This window comes from Myotis davidii, unplaced genomic scaffold, assembly GCF_000327345.1.
Source record: "Myotis davidii unplaced genomic scaffold, ASM32734v1 scaffold9, whole genome shotgun sequence".
NCBI classification, from domain to species: domain Eukaryota; kingdom Metazoa; phylum Chordata; class Mammalia; order Chiroptera; family Vespertilionidae; genus Myotis; species Myotis davidii.
In genome coordinates, this window is record NW_006299435.1 from 958,264 (window position 1) to 970,642 (window position 12,379).

The window sequence follows — 12,379 nt, forward strand, 5'->3', positions numbered from 1 at the left end:
TGTTTTTTAACATTTCAGATAATAAACTCATGAAAAATAGGTCCATTAAATTTGTGAATTCTGATTTCTTCCTGCTTTTTTTCTTTCATTCTTATACTTTGCTATACCATATTTATGATCCTTTTACATGTATCTACACTAATAAAAGAGAAAGATGCAAATTGACCATACCTCCATGATGCCCACAAGCCACACCCACCAGCCAATCAGGAGTGAGTATGCAAATTAACCTGCCAAAAATGCCTAGGCATGCCCGCGGGCTAGTGGGACCTTCACCAGCTGGAGAGCAGAGCGGGAGAGCAGGCAGAGAGCAGGAGCTTTGGAAGACTTGGCAGAGCAGGAGGCCGCTGGACATAGAACAGAGTGAGAGAGAGGGCAGCGTGGAGGGCATGGCTCCCTCTGTCACCCAGCTTCCTCATCACAGCTGTGGAAACTGACAACAGGGAGGAGGAAGTTCCACCCCCACAGAATCAGCTAGAATCAGCCATTGGTCAGACAGCTCTCAGCAGCCTAATAGCCAGGACTCTCATTCACCTGCATCTCAGACCGTGACAGTAGAGAGGTGGGACTACATTTAAAGAACAACTGTTGATACAAGGTAGCTCTGCAGCCAAAAGATGCCAGTGTTATCGACAAAAAAAATGTCTGAAGAGCAACGTGCCTTTGAATTTGAAAGAAGGTGGTGGTGATGACAGAATATGTCTAGAGAAAGGTCATCAACAAGTACTACCAATACCAGTAGGAACTGCCTTCTCAGCGAAAATGGAGTACATGAGGATGCAATTCTTGAACATAGTTGTGGTGGAATGACTATTCGATGTGAATTTTGCCTATCACTAAATTTCTCGAATGAAAAACCATCCAATGGGAAATTTACTCAATGCTGTAGCAAACGGAAAGTCTATCCAAATGATATACATTTTCCAGATTACGCAGCATATTTAAAAAGATTAATAACAAATGAAGATTCTGACAGTAAAAATTTCATGGAAACTATTCGTTCCATAAATAGTTCTTTTGCTTTTGCTTCCATGGGTGCAAATATTGCATCGCTTCAATCTGAAGCAGCAGCAAAATGTATTGAATGTGTTATTTCCCACAGAAATAACAATGGCAATTAAATACGATCATAACAGTGACCCAGGTAGATATAATTCTCCCTGTGTAACTGAGGTTGCTGTCATATTCAGAAACGAAGATGGAGATGCTTTTGAAAGGGTCTTGCTCATTCATTGTAAACCAGATCCCAATAATCCAAATGCCACTAAAATGGAACAAATCAATATCCTGTTTCCTAGATTAGATGCAATGACATATCCTATTCTTTATCTACATGATGAAAAAGGCTGGGGAACAGATATTGCGTTAAGACTCAGAGACAACAGTGTAATCAACAATAATACTAGACAAAATGTAAGGACACAAGTCATACAAATGCAGTATTATGGATTTCATCTCTCTGTGCGGGACACGTTCAATTGTATTTTAAATGCAGGAAAATTAACTCAACAGTTTATCATGGATTCATATTCAAAAATGGAGGCCAATCAGATAAATTCCATCAAAGCAAACCAATCTAAATTGAGAGTTGAAAACTATAGTGGCTTGATGGTTATCTTAAACCTAGATCTGAAAATGACAATGTGCTGATTGGTAAAATGATAATACTACCATCATCTTTTGAGGGTAGTCCCAGAAATATGCAGCAGCGATATCAAGATGCTATGGCAATTGTAACGAATTATGGCAAGCCCGATTTATTCATAAGCATGATGTGCAACCCCAAATGGGCAGATATTGCAAACAATTTACAATGCTGGCAAAAAGTTGAAAACAGAACTGACTTGGTAGCCAGAGTTTTTAATATTAAGCTGAATTCTCTTTTAAATGATATCTGTCAATTCCATTTATTTGGCTAAGTAATAGCTAAAATTCATGTCATTGAATTTCAGAAACTCGGACTGCCTCACGCTCACATCCTCTAATTAATTCCCTTTCAATGTGCATGAATTTTGTGCACCAGGTCACTAGTATGGATATATTTAACAAGAGAATATATAACAATAACATTGTTTTCTATTGCAAAATGTTTCTTTGACATTCGGTGCAACTAGTGTGACAACCAGGAAAATCACGATTTAGAACCTAAGAGAAGCGTGAAATGGATGATCAGTCCAGCTGGCATGACTCAGTAGTTGAGCATCAACCTATGAACCAGGAGGTCATGGTTTGATTCTCGGTCAAGGCACATGCCTGGGTTGTGGGCTCAATCCCCGGTGTGGGGCGTGCAGGAGGCAGCCAACCAATGATTCTCTCTCATCATTGGTATTTCTCTCTCCTTCTCCCTTCCTTTCTGAAATCAATAAAAAAAATTTTTAAAAAACATAAAATTAAAACAGCCAGGAAGGTATAGCACAATAGGCATAATATGATTTACATTATATCTATCACACACACACACACACACTCACAAACACTATTGCATTTTTAAAAGGACAAGAAGAAAATACACAAAACTGCTAAGAACTTGGAGGTACAAAGGGGAATTTTCACACACTATTCAGCTACTTAGAATAACTTGTCGCTGAACATGAGTTTTCTTTTATGTAAATTAGAGATAATAATAGTAAGAACCTCACAAAGTTCCTTTTTTAAAATTGAGATATAATTCTCTCACCACAAAATTCACCCTTTTAAAGCGTACAATTCAGTGTTTTTCAGTATATTCACAAAGTTGCAAAACCATCACCACTATTTAATCCAGAACATTTCACTACCCCATAAAGAAACCCCATACCAATAGCAGTCACTCCTCATTCTACCTTCTTCCCAGACCCTGGTGACCACTAATCTACTTTCTGCCTCTACGGATTTGACAATTCTGAACATTTCATATAAGTAAAATCATACAATATTTTCAAGGTTCATCCATGTTACACCAGTATTTTATTCCTTTTTATGGCTGAATAATGGTTCATTGGATGAGTGTACACAATTTATCCATCCATCAGCTGATAGACATTTGGGTTGTTTCCATTTTTTGTTATTATGAATATTACTAGAGGCCTGTGCATGAAATTTGTGCACAGGTAGGGTCCCTCAGCCTGGCCAGTGATCAGGGCCGATTGGTGCCTTTTGGCTTCCAGCCAGGGCCTTCGTTCCCTGACTGTTGGCTGAAGCCTTCCTTCTAACATGGGTGGACAGTTGGTTTCTTGGAAAATGAATGTTTCATGGTTAAGTGATTTGAAAAGGTCAAGGGAAGGTGAACATTTTCAGTAGTTGGCTTTATTTTACTCACTTTGGTCAATTATCTTTTAAGAATTTGATTACCCTTTTGTTGAATTTTCTTTCTCAGTTAAGTGGATTCATTTCAGTAATTGCAAAGTTTATAAGATTTTGGCTTGATTTTGGTGAGAGTAGAAATGAAAAATGGGTTTAGAAAGACCTGAGTAGGGTAATTTCTGGGATGGTTGTTTGAATTTGTTGGGCTGTCATTGTCCTTGGAGTAGATCTGCTCATGAAAAATATGTATACCAATAGGGTCTCTAGGCCTGGCCAGCGATCAGGGCCAATCCGGGCCTTTTGGCTTCCGGCCGGGGCCTCCCTTCATTCCATCCCACCCCCTGGTGGTCAGCACACATCATAACAAGCAATCAAACTCCCGGTCTTCAGGTCAAATTCCTGAGGGGACAGTTTGCATATTAGCCTTATATATAGAGAGAGAGATTGCTATAAACATTTTGGCACAAGATTTTGTTGTGGGAATATTTTTATTTTTCTTGGGTATATATCTAGGAGTAGAATTGCTGAGTCATAGAGTAACTCTATGTTTACCTTTTTGCCAAACTCCTTTCTACAGCAGCTGCACCATCTTACATTCCCGTCAGCAATGCATGAGGGTTCCAGTTTCTCCACATCGTTTTCAAAACTTGGTATTGTCTGTCTTTTTATCACAGTCATCCTAGTGGATGTAAAGTAGTATCTCACTGTGGTTTTGATTGGTATGTCCCTGATGACTATGATGTTGAGTATCTATATATATAAAAGTCTAAGCAACAGAATGACTGGTCGCTATGATGCGCACTGACCACCAGGGGGCAGACGCTCAATGCAGGAGCTGCCCCCTGGTGGTCAGTGCACTCCCACAGCGATCACTGCTCAGCTGACCAACCGGCGCCAGATGCAGGGCTCATAGCTGGTGAGTGCTGCTGCAGCGGCACGAGCCTCTCCCGATCAGGACTGACTGGGCATGAGCCCGCAGCAAGTGCAGTGGGGCCAGGATGAGCGGGAGCAGCAGGCAGGAGCAGCAGACGGCATCAGACTACCAATTTTGGCCCAATCCCTACAAGGCCATGCCGAGGGACCCGACCAGCACACGAATTCGTGCACTGAGCCTCCAGTCTTTTCATAAGCTTAATGGCCTTGGTATATCGCCTTTGGAGAAGCGTGTATTTCCTTTGGCCATTTTAAAATCAGATTATTTGTCTTTTTGTTGTTGCATTGTAAGAGATCTTTATATATTCTGGATATTAATATCTTACCGGGTATGTGACTTATAAATATCTTCTCCTATTCTGTGGATTGTCTTTCACTTACTTAGTATCCCATGATGCACAAAAGCTTTTAATTTTGATGAAGTCCAATTTATATATTTTTGTATTGCTTGTGCTTTTGGTGTTATATTTTAAAAAAACAGCACACTGCCTAATCCAAGGTCACAAGAATTTATACCTATGTTTTCTAAGCGTTTTAGCTATAAAACTAATAGTCTTAGCCCTTATACTGAGGTCATTGATTCATTTTAAGTTCATTTGTATACATGGTGATAGATCTCAGCGTTCTTATGGTGCCTCAACAAGATGAATATCTCATTCTATAAGGCACACAATAAGCTCTCAGGGACTGACTGATAGCCAGTATTATTGTTGTATGATTTGTTTAAAGAGACCACCGAACACACAGTCGTCATTCAATACAATGCAGAGAAAGAGCCATCCTATTACATCACGGTTACATCTTCTTTTTGAGAAAGAAAGAAAAAACCCATAACATAATCAGCTAGTTTGTTTGCCCCCTGCTCACCATCCTTGGTAACTGCTAACTATCTCCAAAAGGCGGAGACTTGCCCCAGGTGAAGATCTCAGAGCAGAGGTGGCTCCCAGGGTAACCCCAGCGTTGTCCTGGGGATGAGGCACCTCTGGCCAAGCAGAAAGCTTCTCAGGGTGGCAGCATAGGAGGGAAAACACACATTTTGACATAAGTAATTATCATGAAACTTTATAATTTTATTCTTGTGTTTCAATGTCCATGTGCACATGTATTTCTTCATATGAGCTTCATGTAGAATTCACTTCTGAGGATTCACCCAACACCCAAATGCTCCAATTAAGTCAGTTCTCCAACTCCCCACATCTGCCACACAGCCTCTCTGGATCTTCAGTATTTTCGAGGAGTCCCTGTGGGTTTTTCTCTGGGACAGTCTCACTGAAATCTCAGGGGTTTTAAATGGGGGGAGGAGAGGAGTGTACAGTTCAATGAGTGTTGACAAATATACACAATTGTGTAATCACCACCCCCATCAGGGTATGGAACAGTTTCATCACCCCCAAATTCCTTCATATCCATTTGTGGAAAATCCCCAGCCCACTGATCTACTTTCTGTATATTTTTTCCCCCCTTTTCCAAAATTTCATGTAAACGGAATCATAGAGCATGTAGCCTTTGAGTCTGGCTTCTTTCGTCTACACAATGCTTTTGTGGTCTGTCTGTCCTTGCATACCTCGGTCTCCTTGTTCCTTTTCCGTGCTGAGCAGTACTCCATTGTTCGGAGGCACCACGGTTTGTTTATCCACGCACCACTTGACGAACTGTTGGTTGCCTCAGTGTTTTGGCTATTGCAGCTGCTACAAACATTAGCATACAAGTCTTTGTGTGCTTTTACTTCTCTTGGAGTAAACAAATGTAACACTGGAATGAGGTCTCTGGGTATCATAGTTAAGTGTATGTTTAACTGTGTAAGAAACTGCCAAACCGTTTTTCCAAAGTAACTGTATCCTTTTGCCTTGTTGATCTACAACCTGGCTGGCGTGTGGTGTTGTCAGTTTTCGTTTTGTTTTGTTCTGTAATTTAATTTTAGTCATTCTAGAAGGCAGGTAGCGGTAATTTCTTGTGTTTTTAGTTTGCATTTTCCCTAATAACCAGTGAGCTTCTCTGTTTTGATTTGGTTTTACAACAAACGGACTATTTGGGATGATTTATATCTCACACAAAAAAATGTATTGGGTAGGCTAGAATAGACAACGTGTTCCTACTGTCAAGAATGAAACGCACGCCTTCTCTCCACCCCACCATCTCCGCAGTGACCGCCTCCCATGTCCCATAAGAAGAACGTCTGGTTTGGTACACTCTCTAGCAACCCTGAGCTGCAGCCAATCTGCGTCATCCTCTCAGTGTAATTAGAGGCTGGCGGTGCCCACGTGTCTCATTTTTAGGATGCTGTGGGCTACATTTGGCTCGGCTTAGGTTATACTTTAGGCGTTTCACCGCGTATCTCTTCTTTTTCCCCTCCATGTTCTGTTTCTCGGAAGGCTCTCAAAAGAACAAACAGATCTGGGTTGGAGCGAAGAGCCTCGCTCTCTGAGGACAGTGGGGAGATTGAGACCTCCATCAGGCACGCTCTCCGAAGCAGAAAAGGAAGGAAAAACAAAACCACCAGCCCCTGATGGCACAGCTTCCACTCAAACCCAGCAAGAGCGTTCCGCTTCACGTACTAGAATCATCTGCCCACAAGAATCCTGTGTGTTTCACCCAGTGGACATTGCCCTGCCTGCACGGTTCGTATTTTCTTCCCCCTTCTCACTTAGAAGCCATCATCCCGACCACTTCTTCTTGCTCTCCTAGTATGTTTGCCAGAGAAAGCGTAGGATCCCCAGTTAAATTTCAGGTAAACCATAAATAAATGCGTAGTTTGAGTATTTCCCACCCACTATTTGGAGCCTTCCTCCACTGCCAAGTTGGAGGAGCTGGCTTGTCATGAAGGGAATCGAGCTCTTAAAGAGAGAGACAAGAATCGATTTGATTTCTTTTAGCCTTATGCTTGTTTTTTGTTTCGTGTATTTGTTTGTTTGTCCAGAAGCGGGGCATATAGACTTATTTCCTCAAAACTGCATCAGTCATGAGACCTGAAGAGCATAAAGGACCAGCGCTAGATGGCAAGGACCCGCCTTTCAGTAATAATTGCTGTGCAACACTCCCCTGGGCTGATGTGTGTGAAGCCAGATGAAAACTGACCACCCTTGCCCTAGCTGGTTTGGCTCACTGGATAGAGCATCGGACTGCGGACTAAACGGTCCCAGGTTCAATTCCGGTCAAGAGCATGTATGTTGGTTGCGGGCACATACCCAGTAGGGGGTGTGCAGGAGGCAGCTGATCGATGCTTCTCTCTAATCGATGTTTCTAACTCTCTATCCCTCTCCCTTCCTCTCTGTAAAAAATCAATAACATATATTTTAAAAAAAGAAAACTGACCACCCTGCCCGGTAAAGGGTCGGGAGTGGAGATTGGTGTCCAAATGTCACTGACTCAAAGGGGAATAAAACTGTTTTGTAATTGCCAGAGACCAGAGCAAGGAGGAGAGCAGGGGTCCAGGCAAGCAGGGAAATCCGATCACATTTCCAGCCACCAAAGCTCAAAGAGACTGTGGCTCTGATGTAATGTCTGGGCTAGCACGACTGGGTCAGGTCCCGGGACCTGTGTCCTCAGGTGTGGATGCCAACAACACCGAGCGTTAACACTTCCGTAGCTCCGTCTAGGTGCCGGCTCTGCTCTCACTGCTCCGTATCTATCACCCCGTGTGATGCTCACAACAACCCGTTGAGATGGTCTTCTCTGTCTTTCGTCCATGAGGAAACTGAGGCAGGGAGCGGTTAAATAACTTTCCCAAGATCCCACGGTGAGTAGCTGGCTGAGCTGGGATTCGAACAGGACAGTTTGGCTCCAGAGTCCATGCTCGTAACTCTCACGCCATACCGCTCTGTAGGCATCTGGCCCATCCAGGAGGCGGGCACAGGCAGTGCTCGTAAGGTCTAAAGAAGGGACTGAAGTTGTGAATTGTGATCAGCTCACCAATGGACGGCACTCAATGGGGAGGAGCAAGTCAGTGAGAATAGCCAAGAATAAAGGAGGGTTAGAGGAGGAAAAGCCACTGAGGTAGACAAGAAGGGACAATCAATGAGATAGGAAGGGCTCAGGCCTGTGCAGTAGCTGAAGGAGGAGAAAGCTTCAAGAAGAAGGGCTATGCACATGCCCAGTGATGCAGAGAGGCCCAGAAGAAAGGGGGCAGGGGGCTGAGAAATGGGCCCTGGAATTGACATTCTGAAACTTGTGTTGATGAAGATGTGGGTTATTCTATTTTTTTTTTTAATCCTCACCCGAGGATATTTTTCCATTGATTCTCTCCTTTGGCTTCTGCCCCTCTGACTTATGTAGTTAATTGTTTCTGGTTTCTCGTTTGTATTTCAGGAGGTTGAATCCAGGAAGATGGTCAAATTAGAGGGAGAAAATCAGATCAGTTGTTGCCTTATCAGCCATCAACCACCCACATAAACAGAAAGCCTTTTATTAGGGAGTTATTGTATGTACGTGGTGATGTGTTGAGGACTAAACAAATCAACGGAGAGCAAGGGAGGGGCTGGTGCCTGGGCCAGTGTCAACACAGGCTTAGAGCCCCTCCTGCAGGAGGGAGGGTCCTGAGCCCTGGGCCTCCCCTGAAACAAGCCCATTTTGCTGGTGAGACACAGAACGTCCTCACCGCAGCGGAAGAATCTCCAGGTTCTTTCCAACCATGACAACTGCAGAAATTACAAGCCAGCAGGATGATTACATCACTTCTAATTACAATTCCTCTTTCTGGCCCCAGCACGAGGAAACAATGTGCTTGCTTGTGTCCGCACTGCCCGTCTGCCAGCTCTCCAAACAGCCCTCACCTTCCCAAGGGCGAAGTTGTCTCTGCTCTTCTGTCCTTGGGAATCTCTCTGAACTTGTCTCTTTCCAAGACAAGACAGTTTTTAAAGCGATCGTGAAAGCCCTGACTCTGACACAAGACATAGACGGGTGTGCAGGCCTCTTCCTTCTCCAAGAGGAGTGGCTTTCGGTGAATATGGGTCGGGCACTACTCCTGCCTCCTCCACGCTCTCCTAGAATACTGAGCGCCCCCATGTCCGCGGCAGGCCGTAGAGCACTAACACCAGCAGCTCTACTGGCCTCGGTCCCTCCCTCCCTCTGGATGACTGCATAGTTTTTGGCTGGGGACTGCGCAGTCCTCCCATATCACCGTGTTTGCCATCAGAGGCTCTGACTTCTCAGCCAGCATGCCCGCGTGACCAGTGGGGCTCCCCTGCCCAGTGCACAGGAAGCACGTTCTTACTTGGCTTTTCATTATTTTCTAGCGATGACCTCCCTCTTCCCCAGACTCCAAAGACAACGCACAGAGCAGACCGCACATCTTCAAGATGTTTACTAACAAAGGAGAAATGGTACTGAAATTCCAAAGCAGCACGCGCCCCTAACCCTTGGCTACAAATTGGCGCTAAGTCCGGCCTGTCCTTCTCTGAGCACGTGGTTGCGGTTCCCCGAGGTTTGTGCTTCTCCCAAGTCCGTCTCAGGCCTTGCCAGAGTCCCCTCACGTCCCCTCGCGGACCCAGCCTGGGCTGGCCTCCCCTTCTAACTGCAGAGAAACTGGACCGCGGTGTTCTGGGTGTGAATCTTACCACAGTGCTTGGTGCATCTGATATTTCATACCCCGTGTTTGATTCTGCGTGTCATAATTTCAGAAGCACAGTGACAAGTTTCAGAGAACAGCCAGGTGGTGAGGGACCTGGAAACCATCTTACACCAAGAAGGGTCAGGGAGAGGGCGAACATGGGCCAGGGAAAAGAGGGCCTGGGGAGTGGACACAGCCATCATAGATGCTCCAACTCGAGAGGAAGACAGAACCAAGACTAATGAGAGACAGTTGCCATTCTCAGTTCAACACAAAGATACACAACCCAGCTAACTAAACTGGTGTGGACTGTTCTAAAAAATAGTAGGTGCCTCTTTACCTAAACTGTTCTGGCAGAGATAAGCGGGCCTTCTAGCAGAGATAGGATTTTTTCTTTCTTTCTTTTTTACAAAGAGAAGAAAGAGAGAGAGAGAGAAACATCAGTAATGAGAGAGAATCATAGATCGGCTGCTTTCTGCACGCCCCACACTGGGGATTGAGCCGACAACTCAGGCATGTGCCCTGACCGGGAATTGAACCATGACCTCCTGGTTCATAGGTCGACACTCAATGGCTGAGCCATTCCTGCAGATAGGATTCTTTTTGTTGTTGTTGTTGTTAATCCTCACCAGAGGATATCTTTCCCATTGATTTTTAGAGAGAGTGGGAGGGGGGATGAAGGGATAGGGGCAGGGAGAGGGGAGAGACACATTAATTGGTTGCCTCCCACACGTGCCCCAACCGGGGCTGGAGATTGGGGGATTGAACTTGAAACCCAGGCACATGCCCTTGACCTGGAATGGAACCCGTGACCGTTTGGTGTGCAGGCCGATGCTCTACCACTGAGCAACACCAGCCAGGGCCGATAGGGTTATTTTGTTGGGTAAGAGCTGGCCTTCCAACTCCACAATCGCCTATTTCTATGAAGAAGATGGAGAGAAGGTCCAGAGAGGATCCCGTGAAACCTTGCTCTCTGCTTGGCTCGAGACATCAGTCAGCTTTACCTATTATTACCAGCCTTTGAAATTCTGACATGCTCTCCGGGAATTTAAAACACTCCCTTCTGCGGGCGGACGCAGCCTGGCAGCTTTAAATCTCAAACTTCAAAGCTGCTTCAGAAAGGAAAGTTTGCTTTTACGATCTGAAAGGTTTCTAGCCGCAGGAGAAGTGGCTTGAACTTGGGAAATTTGTTTTGGAAACTCAGTTACTGACCAGCTTACCGGGGAGCTCGAAAGCCCTTCCGGCAGGTGCGAGCGGCCTGCTGACGGCCCTCGGCTCCCTGACGCCTCCGGCCGCCTGAGAGCGGTGGGTCCCTGCTCTGGAGCACTGCAGTGCCACCAGGAACTTTAAAACAATGAAAAAGAAAAGAAAAGAGCATTGAAATCTTGCTCCCTGGCATATGTCCTCAGTTTGACTCAAATAAATTCATAAAGATTTTCTTAAAAAAAATAAAGAGAAAGAGACAAGAGGGAGAGAGAGAGAGAAAGGAAGGAAAGAAGGAAGGAAGGGAGGGAGGGAGGAAGGGAGAGAGAGAGAGAGATGAGAGAGACATATCCAGTGGTGAGATGGAGAGAGAGAGAGAGAGATAGAGAGAGAGAGAGAGAGAGAATGCGCAGGCCCCCTTACTCAGAGCTACTGGTTAATGGGGCTGGGATCGGGCTCGGACCTGGGTGGTTTTTTAATTCTCTGGGTCGTTCTAATGTGCAACCGGAGCTGAAAAGCTGCTCTCGAAGGCTTGAGAGCTGCCAGTTGGTCCCTGTTCCTCTCAGACCCCATTTTGGGTCACGCTGGGTTGCCCGGACCTAGCAGCTCAGCAGGGCCATCATATTCCGAAACACCACGGGCTCACTCTCCACGTCTGCTGTTTTCATCCGCCGTGGACCTCATGCCTCAAACCCACAGGCCCGGCCGTGATGGTGGACTCGGTACGGGGTGGAGGTTGAGGCTGCTTTTACGTTTCTGATGACAAAACGGGTGGCGTATGGTCAAGCTAAACTCACCGACGAGTTCTGAGAGTGTGTCCAGGGTGCCTCTGCCAGCACCCAGCGCCCCCTTTGCCTGGACAGAAACAGTTTTCTCTGAAGCCTCCGAAGTGTCAGGCAGGAGAGAGCACTCCTTGAAGGGGCTTTTGACGTGCGGACTGACAGCCGTCTATCTCCAGAAAGCTGCCCACTGGGAAAGCCCCATCTGCGCTGACGACGGGAGTACAACCGCCCACAGGAGCTGCTAAGCTGGCACACAGAGCCTCCTGGGGGGGACCAGCCCCGTATCATCCCCACATGAAAGGAAACCCGCAAAGGCACCGACCTTGGGCCTTTCCCAACCATGTAACCTCAAAGCCTAGATTCAGAATAATATCTGACACAAAGGGGGTGCCCAAGAAATGATTCAATGGGTGAATGCACGAATGAATGAATCAAATGATAATCAAGGCCCAGATGGAATGCCAGAGATTGTCAAGATTACTAAACAAGGAATAAGTAAAATATTTATTTCCAGATTCTGGTTTCCCTAGAGCAGTGGTTCTCAACCTTCCTAAGGCATTAGAATCACCTGAGAATCTTTTTAAAATCCTGATTTCTGGGCCTCATCCTCTGGAAATTCTGTTTCTTTGTTACT

The 12,379-nt window shown here is 45.4% G+C and overlaps 1 protein-coding gene across 1 annotated transcript in view; it reads right to left on the reverse strand.

Moving 5' to 3' along the window:
* LOC102772253 (polyribonucleotide 5'-hydroxyl-kinase Clp1-like) overlaps positions 1-9,467 on the reverse strand; it is a 20,130-nt gene extending 10,663 nt beyond the window's left edge. Inside the window, exon 1 of the mRNA XM_006775005.2 lies at positions 9,454-9,467. The gene's annotated coding sequence lies outside the window, so the exon portion shown is untranslated. The remainder of the gene's footprint in view (positions 1-9,453) is intronic.
* Positions 9,468-12,379: the final 2,912 nt, after the last annotated feature.